The 24,265-nt window shown below is 33.7% G+C and overlaps 1 pseudogene; it reads left to right on the top strand.

Annotated features, from left to right (window-relative positions):
• The first annotated feature begins 5,014 nt into the window (after positions 1–5,014).
• The window catches only part of LOC113042945 (neogenin-like), a 27,723-nt pseudogene continuing 8,472 nt past the window's right edge, over positions 5,015–24,265 (top strand).

Raw genomic sequence — 24,265 nt, 5'->3', positions numbered from 1 at the left:
TGGGAGTATTTAGTGTTTGTTAAAGCATTCTGGGTGGTTAAAAGGTGTTCTGGGAGTTCTGGGGGGACGATTGCATGTTTGGTGTGGTTGAGAGGGTGTTCTGTGGGTTGATGGGATATTCTGGTTGTTCTGTGGGGTTGACAGGGTGTTCTGGGTAGTTGATAGGGTGTTCTGGGTATTTTGGGTGGTTGAACTGTGTTCTGGGAGTTCTTGGTGGTTGATAGGGTGTTTTAGGGAAGATTTTAGGGTGTTCTGGGTAGTTGATAGGGTGTTCAAGGTGGTTGATAGGGTGTTCTGGGGTAGTTGATAGGGTGTTCTGGGTATTTTGGGTGGTTGACTGTGTTCTGGGAGTTCTTGGTGGTTGATAGGGTGTTTTAGGGAAGATTTTAGGGTGTTCTGGGTAGTTGATAGGGTGTTTCAAGGTGGTTGATAGGGTGTTCTGGGTATTTTGGGTGGTTGACGGTGTTCTGGGAGTTCTTGGTGGTTGATAGGGTGTTTTAGGGAAGATTTTAGGGTGTTATGGGTAGTTGATAGGGTGTTCAAGGTGGTTGATAGGGTGTTCTGGGTAGTTGATAGGGTGTTCTGGGTATTTTGGGGTGGTTGACTATGTTCTGGGAGTTCTTGGTGGTTGATAGGGTGTTTTAGGGAAGATTTTAGGGTGTTTCTGGGTAGTTGATAGGGTGTTCAAGGTGGTTGATAGGGTGTTCTGGGTAGTTGATAGGGTGTTCAAGGTGGTTGATAGGGTGTTCTGGGTAGTTGATAGGGTGTTCTGGGTATTTTGGGTGGTTGACTGTGTTCTGGGAGTTCTTGGTGGTTGATAGGGTGTTTTAGGGAAGATTTAAGGGTGTTCTGGTAGTTGATAGGGTGTTCAAGGTGGTTGATAGGGTGTTCTGGGTATTTTGGGTGGTTGACGGTGTTCTGGGAGTTCTTGGTGGTTGATAGGGTGTTTTAGGGAAGATTTAAGGGTGTTCTGGGTAGTTGATAGGGTGTTCAAGGTGGTTGATAGGGTGTTTCTGGGTATTTTGGGTGGTTGACGGTGTTCTGGGAGTTCTTGGTGGTTGATAGGGTGTTTTAGGGAAGTTGTTAGGGTGTTCTGGGTAGTTGAGGGGGTTTCCTGGTTGTTCTTTATTATTGACTCGGGTGAAGTTTTGAGCATCATCTGTGCATCTGTATACAGTGACTTGAGTCACCAGTAGCAAACAATGAAGTGCGCTCTGTTGGACAAACTAAGTATTTACACCATTCAGAAGCATTTAATCTGCGTTATATGTTCTTTATAAAAAAATTCATATCGGTGGCAATATACAGGCTCATATCAGCCGATAATATCGGTTAAACGATATAATCGGTCAGGTTCTAATGTTCTACCGTTTTAGGGTTGTCTGGGGTAGCTGATCTGGTGTTCCATATAGTTTTTAAGGTTGTTTTAAATGTTTCTTAGATGGTTTCTTAACTTTCTTATGTGTTTATCCTCAATTTTAGAGGTACAAGTAGCAACAGTTACAATAGTGGCGCTTGACTTAGTAAAACAACACTGATTAATTGTCCTCAATAACTTGGTTTGGTTGTAGAAGCGGTTCAGGCAGAAGTCGGACTGCACTAAGAAAAATTCTGGCTGAAATTATCCTAAGCTTTCATCTCAATAAGCAGACGTATTAGGAGCGCTGAAAGATGTGAGACGAGTATATCAGGTTGTAACCTTTGTAGTGCCAAGCCTCTTTGTGCACGATGCTATTTGATCTTCAGAGGAAACACTTTAATGCCATTTTTCATATCAACATGACACGTCATTCCTTCAGCTACCACATCATCCTCCTCTTTTATCTTCCTCACGTCTCATTTATTATCCCTTTCCCCTTGTAAGATTTCAGGGATGAAGTACTTGAGTCCTAATGCGGTTTATTTTGGGGTTTAGATTTTAAAGGAGTCCTATTATGCTTTTTTCACGTTTTTAATTTTAGTCAGTGGTGTAGTGTGTGTGTGTTTTGGCATAAAAAAGATCTACAAAATTACAAATCTCAAAGTCCACTCCAAAAGGGAGATATTGTTTTGTTTTTTTATTTTTATTTTTATAAAAAAAAATTTTTGTTAATCCCTTTACAAGCACTACAACGAAATGGCTCATTTGAACATTTCAAAAAACCTTTTTGTTTGTTTACATTTTGATGATTAAAGCTCACGGTTCATCAAAGTAAAAAATCCAGTAATTAGATTTTGACAGCACTCCTATATATCAAAATCAATCATAATGCTCCTTCACTGTGATCATTATGTAAAAAAAAAATTAAACTAATTTGACAGATTCAGTTCTTTTAATTAAATATTATGAATTTGTTTTGGTTTCTTTTAAGCCATTTTAGAGCAGAGGCATAAACATCAAGATCAAGTATCATCAAGCTGATGGGAATTTAGAGCTGTAATGCCCTGCATACTGAAAGAGAGGTACAGAACTTCAAACCCTAAAGTTTCCCAGTATCCATTTTTGATCCTACGCTGATTGAATCCACACCCTGGGGTCTGCTTCAGATTTCTATTTCTGTTTTATTTCATAGTGTTTTTTTTTTGTGTGCATATCTAATAATAATAATATCCCAAGGTCCCTTCTGTGCTTGATGTAATTTCCTGACTTAAGATCTTGCCTTGAAGGGCAGTGTGATCATTTCCCCCCCAACTGTGAAGCCCTGACAGAGAAGCGAGGAGATTTGAGGTTAGCATTTTCATTGGGATGTTAAATAAATCAAGATATTAATGCAGCAGCATACAGCGATAACGTTGCAGTTATTTTTTGGAGTCCCATGATGCCATTGTTTTCATCGTCAGAGGTCATTCATGACGTTTTATTTTTACCCATCAGGTGTCTTATCTTAGGTGGGTGTTGTTTTTCTGTCTGTACTCATGCTGAGTCAGGATATGAGCAGGAAGCTCTGTTCAGGGGGCTGCAGTGCCCAGTTTGGCACATTGCCGTCTCCAGCTGGTCTCTGATGCCCATAAGTGTGCCAGACATCCCAGGCTAGCAGACACCTCGCCCACTCGCACCCGCGGCGTCACACAGCGATGAGGGGTGTCTCTCACACCTGAGGGTGATGCCCAGACGTAAGCTGTGATAGCTATACTATTCTGTTCTGTTCTTATTTTTTGTTTGTCTTATTCTATACTGTCCTGTTATAATCTATTTTCTATTGTAATCTTTCTTATCTATTTTATTCTATTCTGTGCTATTCTGTTTTTCTCTTCTTATCTGTTCTGTTCTTTTCTGTTATAATGTAATCTATTATCTTTTGTTTTATTCTATTCTGTTATTCTGTTAGAGCGTTAGCTCAACCAAAAATACAAATTATTCACCCCTGGGGCATCTTAGGTGTATAGACTTTCTTCTTTCAGACGAATTCAGTCGGAGTTATATTAAATATTGTCTTTGATCTTTCAAGCTGTTTAATGCCATTCAGCAGATGTTGCATGCATCAGTTCAAAAGAAGTTTAATAAAAAGCACCCATCCATAATAAAAACTGTCTCACATAGCTCCGGGGGGTTGAACAATGCCTCATTCGGCGAATTGATGCTTTTTTTGTAAGAAAAATATCCATATTCAAAATGTGATAATCATTTTAATGTAGTTTGCGCCGGTGAGTCTCATGAAAACCAACGTTTGTTTACAGGATCAAAGGAAGTTACATTTCCTTACTTTAGCAAAGGAAAACCAGTCTCCTCTTGGCTTATTTCGAAATCTTCTGACATTCTCCTTTACAAATCCTCGTTCTGTACTTCTAATTAGAGACCGTTGTTTTGTTTTGATCTCTTCGCTGCGCTTCCTCGTTCCTCACTTCGGAGCGGTGCATGCACAAAGCCGAACTCAAACGTCATCGGCCCCAGAACTGCTTCTGTTTACAACAGAGATCGCAAGCTAGAATAAAGTGATTTTACGTTTTGAATATGGACGTTTTTCTTAAAAAAAAGGCATCAGTTTACTAGAGGAGGCCTTTGTTCACCCCCCGGAGCCGTGTGAGACACTTTTTATTATGGATGGGCACTTTTTATTAAACTTCTTTTGGACTGACGCATGCAACACCCGCTGAGTGGCATTAAACAGCTTGAAAGATCAAATACTATTTTTTTCTAAATAACTCTGACAGGATTCGTCTGAAAGTAGAAAGTCATATAGACCTAGGAGTAAAACACAGCCTAATTTTCATTTTTGGGTGAACTAATCAAATGAACCTCATGAAAATAGCCATAAAAGCTTAAATGTTGTCAAAAAGAAGTAAATAAAATTTTTTTTTATTCTTTTCTATTGTTTTATTCTAAATTTTTCTATTTGTTCTTTTCTGTTTCTGTTTTTTTCCAATCAATTTAAGTCTATTCTGTTATTTTCGGGTTTTTTTCTCATGTTGTAATCCGTTTTTGCTGTTTTATTCTATTCTGTTTTTATCTATTCTATTATTTTCTGTTTTATTTTATGATATTCTATTGTCTTATAATCTTTTCTTTTCTATTATAATCTTTCTTTTATTCTGTTCTTTTCTATTTTAACCTATTCTATTTTTTTTTGTTTTATTCTATTATAATTCTTTTGTTTTATTCTTTTCTATTCTCTGTTCTATTTTAATCTATTCTATCATTAGTTTTATATATTCTTCAAGCGTATTCTATTCTTTTCTGTTTTACTCTATTCTGTTGTATTCTGTTCTTTTTTGTTTTTTTAGCATGTGGCTAGCATGTCTCTAGCATGACAAGCATGTTGCTAGCATGTTTCTAGCATGATTAGCATGTTGCTAGCATTTTGCTAGCAACATGCTAAACATGTTTTTCTATTACAAGTTCTATTCTTTTCTGTTGTACTCTACTCTATTCTTGTGTAGTCGTAATGTTTTGTTTCTTGAATGTTTCTCGTTGGTTGACTGGGCTGGTTTGATCTTTTGCAGACAAGTACAGCGGGAATCATTCTTCCTGGAGCTGATTAGCTATTCCCGCAGGATTCTGAGTGTTACATTGTGTTGTTTGTTGATGTTGACCTTAAAGCAAGACTCATCCCCAGAAATGACACACACAAACAAACGCATATACAGTATGGCGATGCTTTTTCTGTAATTCTTTAGCTAGTTTGCGTCTACGACACATTTCGTAGAATGTGCTATTTTTAACCACTTCAGATGAAGTCGTCAGTGTGTTTTAATTGCAGGGACAGATGTGAAACTGTAATTAACTTGTGCGTACTGATATGAATGTTAATGATGGTTAATGCTTCCCCTCAGTGTTCGTAACATGTCGCGGCTGCATGTTTAGCCTGGTGTTCAGCCTCCATCTCCTGCTCGGTCTCATAGTAGATTTGCTGTTTCCTTTTGATTTTGATGTCATTGTGGTTGTCTTTTCATTTACGCCAATTATTTTACGTTCTTTTTTTTTTCTTTTTCTCGCCCTCCCTCTCCTCCCTGAACTGTGTATCTATAATTTACCCCCCTTGTTACCCCCTTGTTGGCCCTCTCGTCACAATCACCCCCCCCCAACGTACTCAAGACGTTGCCCTTCCTTCTGCTGTCCCTTCACTGACTGATGCCACTACTGACCATGTAGCGTCCAGCCCGGCCGAGCGCAGCGGCCCGACGCCCTCCGCCCCGCGTGATGTCGTGGCATCTCTGGTGTCCACCCGATTCATCAAGCTGACATGGCGACTTCCTGCCGAGCCGCACGGGGAGAACATCACCTACTCTGTGTTCTACAGTCTGGAAGGCACTAACAGGTTAAAGACGCTGACAGATGTGCATGTGTTTGCTGTTTAACGTGGGCATGCATCGTTTTAAAGAACGGTGTACGCTGCCTCTGCAGGATGCTAAAGGAACAGCGACAGGAAATGCAAACTGTAACACTGTGCTAATGTTTAGAATAGCATAATAGTACACTACACTTACTGATTCTCCATCAAACATTTAGGATTTGGGAGGAAGGTGTCTTGGGGACAAATTGTAAGAATTGGTCATTGAAGAATACATTGATTGACCACTAATCTGAATATTTGGGTGAATGCATCATCTACAGTGTTTATGGATCTGAGTATACAGTATATTCTGGGGATTTTCAGTATTAAAAAAAAACGTAAAATACACTGTTAAACTACTAGATTTAACAATTTAAGCAACTTAATCATGGTGTGGAGGTCACGTCATCCTATAATGCAATGTCTCTTCCTACCATTTCCCATCTGATGTCCAGGGTTGTTGATTAAAATTATTAAAAACATTCAAGTTTAATGAATGTATGAGTGTTAGATTAAAAATGTGAAACTAAATAAAAATTATAAACTTTGCCTGAGCGACTAACTGAAATAAGTTTGAAGCACTAAAATTAAATAAACTGAAACGAATAAACGCATAAACTGAAATAAAAATGAATTAAATGTAAATAGTCATATTTAGAAATGAATGGATTATAAATGTCTGCCTTGGCAAAATTTCTAAAACATAAGGTTAAGTATATTTTTGGAAATAAATATGAATTAAAACTTAAATGAAACTTAAATAGTAATAAAAAAAAGAATGGAAAACTATTTAGTTATATATTATATTTAATTAATATTAAATTCAATTATTAATAAAAATGAAAAAAGCATGTAAAATCTTTAAAAATTAAACTAAAATTCAAATAAAAACAAAAAAAGCTAATTCAAAATATAGATTCTTAGCTGTTAAAAAAAAAAATTTACACTACTGAAATAAACAGTTTTTTTAACATCTTTTTTTGTTTATTTTAAGACAGATTTGATCCAATTTAATTAGCTAGCTTTGAACAATTATTATTATTATTATTATTATTATTATTATTATTATTATTATTTAAAGTTTATTTGACAGGGACAGCGCACAATTTAGACAATGCACCAGAGTTAGCTAACAGCTAATTTGCATCTGTTGTCCCTGGGCAGGTAGACAAAACTAAAAATTAAACAACAAATATTATAAAAATCAAGCTATAAATGTATCAGCTTGCTTAATAAGATTGTCTTCAGAATACCTCCTGTAGAAGGCGCTTTATGCTGATAAACGCACTTGTGTTATGTTATGAATTACGTTCTGATGCATTCTGGGGCACAAATTTGAGTTCGGAAAATCTGCGTTCACATGCCTGACTAGCATGTGAGCCTAATGTTAGGCCTAAAATCATACATCAGACACGTTTGCGCTATTATAATTTCATATTGTGGTTGTTTTGCTCACAGGGAGCGTGTGGAGAACACCAGCGGACCGGGAGAGATGCAGGTCACCATCCAGAACCTCGTCCCCGACACCAAGTACACCTTTCGGGTGGTCGCGTCCAACACTAACGGCCTGGGAGAGAGCTCCACCCCACTTACAGTGGCCACCCAGCTGGAGGGTAAAACACACACGTACACACACTTCAAGCCCGCCTTTGACCGCTCTGAGGTTTCTCTCTCTTGTGACCACACTGCTCTTGTTTGTGCGTGTCCAAAGCTGCCGGCCGCTTGTTTACCAGACGCTGTTGATCTGGGGACGCTGTGGTTTCTACACACACTGCCTCTTTCTGTCCGAGCTGTGTGAGTGTGGAATTGTAAACATCTGGGTCGGGAAATGTCTGGAAGCATGTGTCAGGAAGATTTTCATGGATACAGGCGACTAGTATTAATGAGACGAGAGCTCAGGGATGCAGGTATGGTCGGAGCTGTCAGGAAAAAGGCAGCCAGTGCTTCTGCGAGCCGATCTTGGCCACGGTCGGGTGAAAACGCCAACTGGCTTGTGCATAGGGCAGATGCAGACAGGAGGAGAAGGAAACTGCATCCCGGTTTGTATCGTATCTGTCATATAGTCAGATCAAGATTGTGCATCTTGCATCCAACAGGCATGCATGCATTTTTGGTGGATCTCCAGAGTTTATGTCCATGCATGCTAATATTGCCTATAATATTGATTCACTAACAACCAGTCAGTTTACATTTTTCAAAAAAAAAAAAAGAACAAAAAAAAAAATATATATATATATATATATATAGATATATAAATTTCTTAGAAATTTTAATCGAAATTCCAAATTGAAAATTACTTTAAATAAAATGTTATGATCTAATCAATTTCCAAAGTATTTAATCCATATAAATTACTATGAAGTATCCTGTTTAACTCCAAAAAAAATTAAAATACATGAATGCCATTCAGTAGTTTGGGTAAGTATTTTTATTTTTTAATCAAAAGTGATAGTAAATATATTAAATAATATTAATTAAAATAATTTCTCATTTTAAAAAAAATGCTGTTCTTTTGAGAAAACAAAAATAATTTTAAAAAGTCAATTTCCACAAAAAATATGATATTTGAATGATTTCTGAAGGATCGTGAGAATTGAGAAATTATGCTGAAAATTTAGCCTCGCATCACAGGAATAAATTACATTTTAACATATATCACAAGACGAAGCAGTTATTTTGAATAAAAATAATATTTAACTGTTTTTATTGTATTTTTGGTCAAATAATTGCAGCGTTGATGAAGAGAAGAGCCTTGAACTCTCTATCAAGGGAATTATTGCTTTATTAAAACAGCAACTGTTTTATAAACCATTAATATTAAATAAAGTCAAATGTATTAATATAAATAACAATAAAATAGCAATATTTATAATTATTTAATTAGTTATTTGTATCTTTTTTAAAGCATCTATGAATAAAGTTTAATTTAATTTAATATATTATTATTAACATGACTTATTAGTGTAGGATATTTGTAATTGCCATGCAATGTAGCCACATAGTAAAAATGATTCAATACATTACTTTTCAATTATATTCTGTATTAAATTTTTATTTTTCAAATAAGATTTCCATCATGCATTAGATATTTATCAGCTTTCTAATAAAACTTAAGAGTAAGGACTATTTTATGTATTTATATGTTGTGATAAAGGTTTTTTTTTTTGTTATCAAGACAATTTTATAATCATTTTTTTCTTGCTACAGACGAATGTACTTGGAGTTTGTGGATTGGGATTCATCCTACTAGCGGTTTTGTTTTCTGCACTTCCCGTTTAACTCATTTGTCCAAAACGAATTAAAGCAGCACAGTTTTCTTTTGTTTAGGTCTTTCTAGGTCAAAACTCCTCGGTTTCCTTTGCATCCCACACGTGGACCACAATGCATTTCGCTCGTTTCGAGTGTGGAAATATCCTCAGCGGGATACACACGCTGCTTTCTCGCCAGAATAGTCTTCTTTTACCATCTTATATTGTCATTTTTTTAAGTATCCAGCTGCGGTGGGTTGAAACGTGTCGTCTTTTGTCACTACACGCCGTTGAAGTTTGCAAAAGCGCAAGAAATAAGTGTCAAACGAAAGAAAAAAGAGGCTTCAAGGAGAACCGTGCGCAGTGGAAGACGCTGAAGAAATGACTTCAGTGGCCCTTTGTGTTTTTAAATCTACTTAAAGCTGAAGCACAGACAAACACGCCTTCGTTTCTCCCGCTTCACTTTCACCTCCTGCTCCTGAAACTTTATCAAAAGCCAGAGATCCACTGTAGGGTTCTTGTATTCATGCAGGATTTGTCTCTGTGCTTTATTTCTCAGTCCAGGTCCCGGGTCCGGCTCCGAATCTGCAGGTGGTCTCTGTCAGCACTGCCTCGGTCACGCTGAGCTGGGACAGACCCAGCACTGGGAACGGTGAGATCCAGACCTACAGACTCTTCTACAGCGAGAAGGGACACGACTCGGAGCAGGTGAGGACGGAGGAAACATGTAGAAAGCTTCATTATCAAATCACAGCCATAAGCTCCCAGACTAACACAGACGCTGGCATCGTTTCTGCATTATTTGATTCAGTAATACCATGAAAGTATCCTGAAAGATATGATTATACCATGTTTCTAATACATTTTATACCATTATGTAATTAATCGTATATATAATTTTTTGAACACTTACTATTTACATATTTACAGATGTTTTTAGACATTTACTGTGGTGATACTCTGTTTTCTGTTATTAGTTTTTTGTATGTTTACTATTAAAATACAGTGTTTTTACATATATTTTTACACACTTAACTGTGGTACTACCATCAGTATCATGTACATCTGTTGTGATCATGCTTGTAACACCATGCATATAATACAGTGTTTTTATATATAATTAAAACATGGTATTAAATTAGTTTTTGGTAGATTTTCTTTTATAATATCATACCTTTTTACATATATTTTTGTACATTTACAATGGAAATATTGTCATATATATATATATATATATATATATATATATATATATATATATATATATATATATATACAGTACAGACCAAAAAGTTAGGAAACATTACTATTTTTTATGTTTTTGAAAGAAGTTTCTTCTGCTCATCATTTATTTTAAACTGCCTGCATTTATTTGAGCAAAAATAAAGAAAAAACAGTAATATTGTGAAATATTATTACAACTTAAAATAATAGTTTTTAAATGTATTATACTTTAAATGATCATTTATTTCTGTGATGCAAAGCTGAATTTTTAGGATCAATATCACATGATCCTTTAGAAATCATTCTAATGTGATGATTCATTATCAAAGATGGAAACAGTTCTGCTGATTCATATTTTTCAGGAACATGTGATACTTTTTTAGGATACTTTGATCAATAAAAAGTAAATCAATAAAAAGTATATATATATGTGTATGTATATATGTATGTATATATATGTATGTTTTTAAAATATCAATATTTTTGTAATAACAACATACACTACTGGTCAGTAATTTGGGGTCAGTAATTTTTTTTCTTTCTGTTTTTAAATTAAATCAATACTTTTATTCAGGAAGAATGTGTTAAATTGATAAAAAGTGATAGTAAAGAAAATATATTATTAGAATTTCTTATTTATTTTGAATAAATGCGGTTCTTTTCAACCTTTTATTGATCAAATATATTCGACAGCAGAACTGTTTCCATCACTCATAATAAATCAGAATATTAGAATGATTTCTAAATGACCATGTGATCGACTGATGTTACACGTGACACTGAAGTCTAGAGGAATGATGCTGAAAATTCAGCTTTGCATCACAGGAATAAATTATTTTTTTAAGTATATTCAAATAGAAAATCATTATTTTAAGTTGTAATAATATTTCACAATATTACTGTTTTCTTCTGTATTTTTGATCAAATAAATGCAGGCTTGATGAGCAGAAGAAACTTCTTTCAAAAACATTAAAAATAGTAATGTTTCCAAACTTTTGGTCTGTACTGTATATATATATATATAATTTTTTTTTCATGGTAAAACCATTTTTTACATTTATTTTGTGCATGTGTTGTGATCATGCCCTGTTTTGAGCATTCGTTTTTTGCACATTTACTATTGTACTACCATTTTTATTTTTTTCCCAATATAGTTTTACATATTTATTTTTCTAATACAATGGATTTCCTTCCATTTTTTTTTTTTTTTTTTTTTTTTTTGCAGAATGATTTTATCCTATTTTTTTATGTAGTTTTTTGGACATTCACTATTATAATTCAACATTTTAAATATATATTCTGTTTTCATTTACTATGATCTTACCCTGTAAAACCATGTTTTTGACATGTATGTTGTTGTGCATCATATGATAGTAATACCACACTGGATTAGCATGCATATGCTACGATATATGAATAGCATAGTATAAAACAAAGTCCCCTGGTATTACTTATCATGATAGCACCACAGCATTAACATGTAAAGATGTTAGACAACCATATCAGGAGTCAGTTACAAAGAAGTCTTAAAGAGACAGTAGCAGAAACAGACAGAGTCGAAAACACTGCGCTTGTTTTTATGTTGACTAAATGTGAGAGTAAAAGCAGAGCAGGTTAGTAACTGATGTTCGTGTGTTTTCTGCAGGACATGGACGTCACGGGTCTGTCCTACACCATGACGGGGCTCAAGAAGTTTACAGAGTACAGTTTCAGGGTTGTGGCGTATAACAAACACGGCCCCGGCGTCTCCACTGAGGACGTTGTGGTCCGAACGCTGTCTGACGGTGAGCTTCATGAAGTCTGACGCTTAGACGTGTTACTCTGAACATCCTGGATTGATTTTCTCTCTCTGCACTTAAAAGTGTCTGTGTTTAGATGAAGATTTGACGTTCACTGTGATTTGATCTTAGTATTCATGAGCTTGTTTCTGTGTCAGTGCTGTCACAAGACTCGTGTTAGTGACATGCTAACATGATCGCTTTAGCGCAGTCTTAAAGCACAGTAATTAGCATACAGGAAGGAAGATGTTTTTCATTGGTTCAGTAAAGCGGTTGGGTTTTTTATGGCTGTGAAAGGACAGAAAACAAGTGCATCAGTGTTTTCTCAGATGTGAACAAAATATAATATTTTTAGTTCATCTGATTGAGCAGCTCCCCACACTATTCGCCAAACCACTCATAAAAAAATTATAATAATAATGTTAGAAATTGCAATGCTCAAAGTGATGGTTGAATATAGTTCATTCAAGGCTTGAAAAGATCTTGAAATGTGTTTATTTATATTACTTAATTATGCATTTATTTATTTACCTAATGTTTATGTATTTATACTTTTATTGACAAATATATAATAATTATTAAAAAAAAATTTAATTGTTTCATTAGTATTTTTAAATGATTAAGATTTGTTTGATTAATTATCTGAATATTGCTCTTCTCTGCAGACCATTTCTACAGAAGTGAGAATAAAATGTATCAAAAAAATTATTTATTGAATACATCTTAAATTAAATAAACTAACTAAAACAATTTATTATAATTAATTATAATAAAGTATTCTTTTCTTTTATATTAATACAAATATTTATTTATAGTATTTTATTTATTTAAATAAAATATTTAAACATTTTAATTAGCCATGTTATACTTTGATATGCATATAAACGTAAACTTAAAAAACAATATATATTATTATTATTATTATTATGTACTTTTCAGCATTGGATTAATTATATGTTGATATATTCTCTCGTTTTCTTTTTAATTAATCAGTGTAACAAAATGTTATTTATTTATTTATGTAATACTCTAATATGCATAATAATAAATATTGCTTAATATGGGCAGTTTTTTAGTTAAAATATTTTTTTAAATAGAGATTTTTCGCAATTGTACAAATTATCCTAATATCAGAAATACAAATGTTTGCTCGCCATAAAACATTTTTTTACGTTTTTTTTTTTTACCGCTGCGTTCAAAGTCACGTGAAATAAATTTGGTGAAAAGCTAACTTCATACCTTAGTAAGAAGCAATAAAGTTAATTTGTAGGCAAAATGAGGGCAACATAATTACGCTTACAGTGAGACTATGTAATAATCACACACACTCACTCCGCGGCAGAACGCACACAAGTGTAAATAATATAATGAAGTGTTTTATTAAAGCGAGCCGTTGACGCTAGCACGCGCACAAACACACACTTCTGTCTCGTAATCCTCCAGTGCTCATCTGAAAGAACAAACAGAGAAACGTCCGTCACGAGTCTTCAAATGCGTGTCTCGGTGGATGAAGCAATAATTTGAGTGTTCTCAGTAATAAACCTGTTGTGTGTTTCAGTGCCGAGCGCCCCGCCGCAGAACCTCACTCTGGAGGTCCTGAACTCAACGGTAAGATCCTCTTTCATTAGTCCAGAGCTCTGCTGATGAGTGAAACCACGATAGCACATTTCACATTGATTTCAAACCAGTCATCAAGTCACAGATCCTCAAAGTAGCTTTATATAGTGTGACGATAATGCAATAGGACAATAGTAAACACTCAATTTCAGTCCAAAGGCATTGGATTCAGAGATTCAGTCGCCATTCAGTTCAGTTCCAAACAAGGAGCTTTTAGAATACGGAACATGGAATAATTAGAATATGGAAGAAATTGTGCTTCATTGTTATAAAAAATGACAGCACAGTGCAAACCCTGAATCTTAATGGTCCCAAAAGTAGCTAGTCGACCACTTTTTTTCAAATTCTTCTAATCTTGGGGTGATTTGACTCGGACGTGTTCTTGACAGTTCTTACGAGGTTCATCTAATCAGTTACATTTTTGCCACGAAAGGGTTTCTGTAAGAAGTTACTGTTAAATGTAATAATTACTCATCAGTCGCTTCCTAAAGCAGAAGTGAATGGTTCGTTATCAGAACTGAGAGCGTGTGTGCTTTCATGTGCATGCTTCCCACCGTCAGAACTGTTTCCTGTTTCATGGAGCATGCTTGGGTTTTTTCTTCATTCATTATTGCATAGCCTGAAGGCTTTGCTCCTCTCAGCTGTGGTTGTGTAATGAAGCATTGGCTCTGACAGCTCTCTGGCTGACGCACTCTTTACAGATGACACCTGAAGAACTGCAGACCTCCAGACGTTTATATGATGCGCTCCGCTGCTTAATTAAAATCCACTAACTTTTGAGACTCCACTCTTTCGCTGAAATGGCTTTGCTCCGTCTCTAAGCTCGCTGTGTGTCCTGTTTTACGCCCCAGAGCATCATGGTCCGGTGGCAGCCGCCTCCTCCTGGTACCCTGAACGGAGAGCTGACGGGGTATAAGTTACGCTACAGGAAAGGACTCAGGAGAGCAGACGCAGTAGAGATCTCAACCACACAGCTCTATCAGCTCATCGACGGTACGACAAACCCTCCTTTACTTTCGTTTCTGTATGAGTGTAGTTTTTATTCCTAGTTGAATTTTTGTGCTTTTGAATTTTTATTTAGGTTTATTAAAAAAATATTTCTTTATGGATTTATTTTATTTATTTATTTTTTTTTGTTTATTTTATTTTATTTTTTTATTTTATTTTATTTTATTTTATTTTATTTTATTTTATTTTATTTTTTGTTTTGTTTTGTTTTTTATTTTTATTTTTTTATTTTTTTATTTTTTTTTGCAGTGCAACATTACTTTTTAATTTGTTTACATTTATATATTTACAATTTATTTCAGCTTTTAGTATTTTTTTAAATGCTTTTGTCATTTTCTTTTTCGTTTTTTTCTTTCTGTATAGCTTTAATAAAATTATTAATGTTAGAACTGCAGCTTATTTTTATTTCTGTTAACATCTAATTCTGTTAACTCTGTTCTAATTTAACACTTTTAATTTTAGATTTACATTTTTTTATCTGATATTCATATTTTATTTCAATGTTTATTTGTTGTTGTTGTTTTATACAATATTATTTTATTGTAAATAAAATGTTTTATGTGTTATTTTTGTTATTATTTTATTATTTCTTAAATAGCTTTTTTATTTTTAGCTAATAGCTGATTTTACTGGCAACATAAACGTATTTTTATTTCAGTTAGTTGCCAAGACACCATTTCTAGTTTACATTAAAGATTTTAAACTTGGATTTTCTTCTAATATTTATATTTTATTTCAGCTTTATTTAGCGATTTTGCATTTTTTATAATTCTTTATATTTCTGTATAGCTTCAATACATTTATTTTCCAGTTCAAGTAATCTTAGAAATGCAAAGGCCAAATTTATTTTCCATTAAAACATTTTTATTTCCCATGTAATATTTATATTTTAGTTAATTTCAGATTTATTTAGTCATTCGTATGTGCTTTTGTATTTGTTTATTATTTTTATTATATTTCCATGTATATTTTAATGACGGTTGTGGTTTTAAAAAAATTTTTTAACTTTATATTTTTATTCCAACATCTAAAAAATCACAGTTTTTAATTGTTTTAGTTATTGATAACAGCACTTCTACAGAATAAAATAATTAATGGTGACAAAAAACATCAGACTTATTAGAACACATTCAAGTCATATCTAGCACATCTTTTGACTCAAACCACTTTTGATAAATTGATAAAACCCATTTGTGCTCAATAAATGTAAAAAATTAAAAAAAGCACTATTCATAAGTCTTCAGAATAGTGTTTAGGTCGCTGCGTGGAGAGATCTGCCGCGTATGCAACACACAGTTTGCGTGGGAATGCTGACACAGATGCTGGTTCTGTTGTCTTCAGGTCTGGAGAAGGGAAAGGTTTACACCGTGAGAGTTTTGGCCTCCACCGTGAACGGGACGGGACCCACGACCGAGTGGATCGCAGCCGAAACCTTCGAGAATGACCTGGACGGTAAACAAAGACAGCTTCCTGTCCGGATGTGAAGAACGGATCAAACGCTAGACTCATCAATACTGAATGAGCCGCTGCATTATTCACCCGTCTGCTAAACGCTCTGGCAATCCTGGGAAAAATGGCATTTGTTTAATGCACTTCTACTGTTACATGAAAAGCCTTTGAATTATTTGGAGTAATGTGTCCGTTTAAAGACTCTGAATGCCAAAACTTTACACTGGTGCATGGCTACTGAGTCTGTTACAGTAAATTCAATTGATTTGAGGCTTGAGAGAGCGCTGATGTGATTACTGGTGACATGGGGCTCAGATAATAGTGTCCAGAAAGATCCACCTTCATACACTGCTAGCATAAGAGAATGGATACAAGGAGCGTTTTGGGTCATGCACTTAACCCAAAATCAAAGAGAACAAATATCACTTTAAATAGTTTTTAATTAAGTTGCATGGTAAAATATTATATTAGAAAATAAATATTTTCAGGCAGTTATGGCATTTCTTTTTTTGGGGGTTCAATAATTTATTTATTTATTTATTTAGTCGAGATTATTCTGAAGAACATTCATTTCACCACAAAATAAACAGGAAGGTTACAGTCAATTATAATTTGTATGAAAATATTAAGTGCACAATGAAGATGAAAATAATAATAAATTATATTTTTCATTTAAAAAAATATATTTTAGGGCATTTTTAAAACAAATGTAGGACATAACTTGTTTAGATGGCCCTAAAAATGGCCATATATATTTCAATCGATTTTCTTCTAATATTTATATTTTATTTCAGCTTATTTAGTGATTTGCCATTTTTATAATTTTTTCTATATTTTCGTATAGCTTCAATACATTCCAGTTTTAAGCACTCTTAGAAATGCAACTAATTTTAATTAGTTGCAAAGGCCAAATTTATTTTCCTCTTAAAACATTTATATTTCCCATGTAATATTTATATTTTAGTTAATTTCAGATTTATTTATTCATTCGTATGTGCTTTTATTTAAATGCACTTAATAATTTGTATGAAAATATTAAGTGCATTTTGAGGACCAGTATTTGGGCATTTATTTTTACGAGCATTTTTTGCTTTGTGTCGAGAACATCCTGGGTCATTCATTTCAACCCAAAATGAAGAAGAAAATAATAATCAATTATATTTTTCATTTTAAAAATTTATATTTTAGGGCATTTTTAAAACAAATTTAGGGCATAACTGTTTAGATAGCCCTAAAAATGGCCCATATATATATATATAATATATATATATATGGCCATTTTTAGCCCCATTTTATAAGTTAAGCCAGAATTACACATAATTGCCCATAATTTTGTTACTTTAATTGGAAAAATATTGATTGATCATTTAATTGCAGTTGTTTTTATTATACGGTCATGGTATTATTTGTTGGATTCATTCGATTTATTGATTATTTGACTAAATAGTGTGTAGTAGCAAGTGATCGTCAGAATTTAAGGGGAATTTAATTAATTGTTGAATTCTCTTTCAAATGCTATCACAGTGAAAAGGATCCTTCATGGTCAGATATATAAATGGGAAATGTATTATTACCCTGATGAGGACCCAGACCTGTCCTTTTGAGACTCGGCCAGTAATTGAAAGCCCATATTTCTGTTTTGAAGGAAGTTGCAGGTTTGTTGCGTTTTTTTTTTCCTCCGTCCTCTTTAAAGAGCAGCAGGAACAAACAGACACAGAGGCATTTCTGCTGATTTAGACCGCTAAGTTGGATAATAGCTTGGTTTTTTCAGAGGCAATTGGATGTATGGAAGGACCCCGACACTGTGTGTGTGTGTGTGTGTGTGTGTGTCTTTGGGCTCATCTCCATCTGCTCAAATGGGAAGAGCTGTGTGACAGCCAGACCCAAGCATCTCTCTCTGTCTCTCTCCCAGCGCTAATGCTTCGGCTTCATCCGCTCCTGCTTGAATTAGCCCCACAAATAGACCAGTGTTTGAAATAATGAGTCAATCTAATGACTCTAAATCCAAAAGGTTTTGTCTGAAATTAGCGCGTTGCCTTCTAAATGAGAGCAGGCATTAGCACTGGCCCCTAAGATGAATTTAAATTGCGTTTTGCTAATAAAGCGAAGCTGTCCGTGGATCCGTTTACACAAGTTGTGCTTTTAAGCTTGGCTAAAACAAATATGAATGCCTTTCTCTGCTCTCACGATACACTAATGAATGAATTTGTGCTTAAAAGCTGCTTCTGAGTCCTGACCTGAGCTCCAGTGCTGTAAACATGCATTTGATGCTTTATTTTGAGACTGTTTTCTGACTCTCCTCTCATTGACTGATGTCATCTCAGTCTCTACATATCAAGACAATTTACTCCATACTTCACCTTTCACTCTTAAGTGTTATTAGTGGTTTTAAATATATTAAAATACAAATATCTGAATACATATGAAAGTTAAATAGTTTTTAGAATATATATATATATATATATATATATATATATATATATAAATATATATATATATATTTATATATATATATATATACTTTTATATTATTATTTTTATTTTATTATTATTATTCAATTATTTATGTAAGTATTGTGTGTGTGTGTGTGTGTGTGGATAGAATAAGTTTAATAAGTTAAAATCTAAATAACATAATATGTTTATTTTCATTTATTTATGTAATTATTATAATATGTATGTGTTTATATGTGTGTGTGTGTATGTGTATATTAAAAAAAAAAAAAAATTGCTTTATATTCTCACATTCCCACTCGATTATATATTTTTTCTTTAATTATTTTAAATTATTGTTTATTTACTTATTTATATTATAAATGTAATTTATAATTTATATTTATAAATTTTAAGAATATGTATTAATTGTCATGAAAATAAATGCCAAAATACAAATAATCATAATGGTCCTTTTTTTTTTTTTTTTTTTTTACCAATTATAATTCACTTTTAACCCTTTCGAGTCGATTAACGCATATATGCGTTTTGAGTCATTTTCTCCTGATAACCCCGAAAAGAACTTAAATTACACTCTCAGTTTTAATCGTACAGATAAGAGCAATACATCAGTCGAATCTGTAAAGGGTCTAGTTTTTTTGGGATACAGACATAATAACAAAAAACCTTTGTGCACTTATTAAATAAAGATAACAAACAAGGTGTGCTGTCTGCGCTGATCGTCATGTACAAACACATCTTTAAAATGAAGTGTAACTCTGTGAATACTCAACGAAGAGACATGAGAAAGATATCTATAGAAAGCCTGGAATGTCTACTTTAAAACTAAACAAGTGCTGCCGAAAACAGATATTCTGTGGTAAAGTAATCCATATGAAAACAACGCAATGTCTGTTTGTCTCCCTTCGTTAATGTGACCACGCCCCCGCGCTGAACGCGCTATTCAGATTCAAACTGAAGCGCGCGGCTTGAATACACACACACAGAAGAAAAAGCAGCGAGACTGTTCAAGTTTTTTATTTTACTGTTTGCTCATCCAATAATTGAAAGCCATTTTTCTGCATTGAAGGAAACTTTTGGTTTGTTTCCAAGATTATCATTTTCTTAGTTTGTGTAGTGTCTAATTCAATTTTTTATATCAAATTTTATATAATATAGAAAAACCCAATGTAAATGGTGAAAGTTGAGCAAGTTGTGTCTTGTGTGTGTCCCAGAGTCTCAGGTTCCAGGAGTGCCCAGTTCTCTTCATGTTCGTCCGCTGGTGAACCGAATCGTGGTGAGCTGGACTCCTCCAGAGAACCAGGAGATTTTAGTGCGCGGTTATAAGATCGGATACGGGATCGGCAGTCCTCATGCGCACACGGTCACTCTGGATTACAAGCAGCGCTTCTACAGCATCGATGACCTCGGTGGGTGCCACGCCACAAACACACGAGCGTGAGCTGTGTTTACAGACGCTTTTACACTTATACTCATGTTTTCAACTCCAGATCCCAGTTCCCATTACGTCATCACCCTCAAGGCGTTCAACAACATGGGCGAAGGCGTTCCCATCTACAACAGCGCCACCACCAGACCTCAGTCCGGTAAGACTGCGCCACAGTTTTGAGTCCTCAGTTAAACAAAAGCAGTCTGAAGTCTCGGGTATATTTGTAGAAATAGCCAAAATACATTGCATGGGTCAAAATTAGCGATTTTTATTTTAATGCCAAAAATCATTAGGATATTAAGTGAAGATATTTTGTTAATTTTCTACAGTAAATATATCAAAATGCTAATTTTTTATTAGTAAAATGCATTGCTAAGAATTCATTTGCACAAATTTAAAGATGAGTTTCTCAATGTTTCGATTTTTTTGCACGCTCAGATTCCAGATTTTCGAATAGTTGTATCTCGGCCAAATATTGTCTGATCCTAACAAACCACACATCAATGGAAAGCTTATTTATTCAGTTTAAATGTGCATGAATCGTAATTTCAGAAATATGACCCTTCTGACTGGTTTTGTGCTCCTGGGTCACTTATAACACGCGTAACTGTGTCTCTCTCATATCTAGCATCAGACATGTTTGCGTTCTTGCTCTAGAAAGCAAGCGTGGTGTAGAAGTCAGTCTGCCGTATTTTTGTAGTGAAGAGAAGCGTGTGTTAAATGTGAGGCATCCGTCTGCCCCCCTCTGTTCTGGGACTGCAGGTGTCACGTCTCTCTTTCATTAGCTTGACGTCAGATGTCTCAGACAGACCCCCTGCCGTCCTGTCAGCTCCAGATCCGCCTCAGATCCCACTCTCCCAGCCTTCACACAACTTTTCTCCAGTTTCCCGAGCTAGAGCACAAAATGACCCAGAAATGAGTTGTTTGCTGCAATCATTTCTGGCTGGTTTCTGCTGAATCAGTGGAGATTTTCACTGAAGAATCAATAGCAATTCCAGGTGTATCTTAATTAAGTGTTCAGAGCTTTATTGATCAGTAACACACTGTTAATTACAGGAGCATTTGGATTTGCCCTCTAACATTAGCAAAAAACACTGGAATAGGACTGATAATTATTATTATAGTTTTAAAACTATTATTATTATCATTACTATCATTAAATACTATTATAAATAGTGCTATTTTTTCCATTAATAGTATTATTGCAATAGTCATTATATATATATATATATATATATATATATATATATAATTTTTTATTTATTTTTTCATGTTTTTTATATTTTTATAAATCAAATAACGTTAAAACACTGAATAATAATAATAATTAATATTATTATTATTATTATTATTATTAAATATGGATACAATAATTACTTTTTTATTATAAGTATTATTTTTATAAATACAACTTTTTTTTCTCTTTTACAGTAAAATATTATTATTGCAATAGTGTTGTATTTTTATATATTTTTGTATTTTTGTAAATCAAATAAAAAAGTACAAATATTTAGAATTTATTATTATTATTGAACAATGTTATAATATTTATTTTTAAATACTGTTATACATTTTATTTTTTATTCATTTAGAGTATAGTATTATTGAGAGTGCCTCTTGTTTTGTTTTTCTTTCTTTTAATATTGTTATATGTTGAATATTAATAATAGTTATTATTAATAATGCATCACTGTGTTCTTGATTTTGGTCTTTTTACAGTCTGAGAAATGAGTTGGTGCAGATACTGAGTTTAAATTGTATTAAACTTGTATTATTTCTTCTTTAAGTCTTTAAATGCAGCAACATAATCCACAACTTATTATAGAAAATGTCCATTTGAGACCAACTATTTTTGCATATATACTGTTTTAAGTTAAATATGGAGCTTTTTAATTCTAATAATATCTCTCTTTCTCTTTTTCATTCATTTTTCCTCTCACTTGTCCACATTAATCCATTTTATGTTTTCTGACCCTGATCAACCCTTGCATATATTTTAAAACCCATGTGATTTTTTTTGTTTTGTTTTGTTCTTCATTTATCACGCTGCTGTCAGACCCCATAGACCCTGATATTAATTTTTATGAACTCTTTAATAACCCATACACCCCAGCACCCGACCCCACACCCATGTTGCCCCCGGTGGGCGTTCAGGCCACCGTCCTCAGCCAGGACACCGTCAAAGTCAGCTGGGCCGACAACTCGCTCGCCAAGAACCAGAAGATCACCGACTCCAGATATTACACCATCCGCTGGAAGACCAACATCCCCGCCAACACCAAATACAAGGTATCCACCGTCTCTTCAGAGTGATACATGTGACCCGGAGCACTAAAGCAGTCTGAAGTCTCTGGGGTATGTTTGTAGCAATAGCCAAAAATACATTGCATGGGTCAAAATTATGCATTTTTCTTATAAGCTAAAAATCATTAGGATATTAAATAAAGATCATGTTCCATGAAGATAAATTTAGATAATTTTTGATTAGTAATATGCATTGCTTAGAACTCATTTGAACAACTTCAAAGATGATTTTTTCAACATTTAGATTTTTTTGCACGCTTAGATTCCAGATTTTCAAATAGTTATCCAAATATTATCCGATCATACCAAACCACACATCAATGGAAATGTATTAAGTGTTCAAAAACACTTTATTTCATAATTTAAACAGATATTCTGAAGAGGACTGTAGAAATCATATAATTGTATTTGCTTGAAATAAAATAAATATTAATCAAAGTAAAAATGTAACTCATTTCAACGTGTAGTTTTATTTAATTTGCTAAAATAACTAAAACTTAAAATTATGTTAAATAAAATAAATGTATAGACCATTAAAAAAAATACAAAAACACAAGAAAAAATTACTAAAAATTAAAAACAAAATAATTCAAAAACTGTCAAAAGCTCAAAGACACTTAAATAAACTGTTCTGAAGAGAGTATGTTTTGTTTTATACAGTTTAGTTTATTTCCCGCGCTTGGAGCGCCCTCTAGTGTTCATCACTCAGAATACATTAACACCCGCTTGGACTGGAATACTAGCGTACTGCTTACTGCACACTACAAACTATAGATTTGTTTAATAATCATATGTGACCCTGGAGCGTAAAACCAGAGATAGAGGTTTATACATCATCTGAAAGCTGAATGAGTAATATTTCCTTTGATGTATGGTTTGTTAGGAGGATAATATTTGGCCGAGATACAACTATTTGAAAATCTGGAATCTGAGGTTGCACAAAATAAAATTGCCTTAAAAGTTGTCCAAATGATGTTTATAGCAATGCATATTACTAATAAAAAATGAAGTTTTGAATATATTTATGGTAGGAAATTTGCACAATATCTTCATGGAACATGATTTTTACTTAATATCCTAATGATTTTTGGCATAAAAGATAAATGTATAATTTGGACCCACATACAATGTTTTGTTGTCTATTGCTACTCCAGAGACTTCTGACTGCTTTTGTGCTGCAGGGACACTTATGGTACATTTATCAGCGTTGTTGAATGTGTTTGTCTGATGCTTGTTTTGTCAGATGGCGAACACCACGTCTCTGTTTCATACGGTAACGGCTCTGAAGCCCAACACGCTTTATGAGTTCTCCGTTATGGTGACCAAGAGCCGCAGGAGCAGTACATGGAGCATGACAGCCCACGGGACCACCTTGAGTCCGGTGAGATCACACCGCATCTTACTCTTACACAGAAACACTTACTCTTACTCTTTCATGAAAACAGCTTCACTTATTTCATTTAGTTTTAACTCATTAAACATGCATGCACCAGTCTTTCCACACAGGTTCGCAATTATGTTATAACTATTGCATATTATATAATATGCATTTCATAATTTCTTATAACTTGTCTGTTGATGTTGACAGAACATGTTTTTTGTTGTTTGTTTCTATCTTCAAAAAATGAATGCGATGAAGTGCATGAAATTCCTAAAACAGATGTGTCCTTTTTAAGATGCATGCAAACATATTGCATATTTAATGAATGTCTTATTTGCATTTTGTTCTGACATTTTTTTTCAGTACAAATTAGATTCAACATTCAACAAATCCCTTTACACTTACATCCATTAATTTCTATAAGAGCTGAAAATTGACACGTAAAATTAAATATATATATATATATACAAAGAGAGAGAGAGAGTTAATAATAATAATAATAATAGCAAAAAATAAAAATAACTACAAAAAAAGCATCTTATTTGCATTTTAACACGATTTTGGGACCGATTTCTATAGCAAAGCTTTCAGTAATAGTCTTTTTACAGTATGTGATCTTTAAT

Source organism: Carassius auratus, chromosome 25 (genome assembly GCF_003368295.1).
Source record: "Carassius auratus strain Wakin chromosome 25, ASM336829v1, whole genome shotgun sequence".
NCBI classification, from domain to species: domain Eukaryota; kingdom Metazoa; phylum Chordata; class Actinopteri; order Cypriniformes; family Cyprinidae; genus Carassius; species Carassius auratus.
This window is presented reverse-complemented; position numbering and strand designations above follow the sequence as displayed.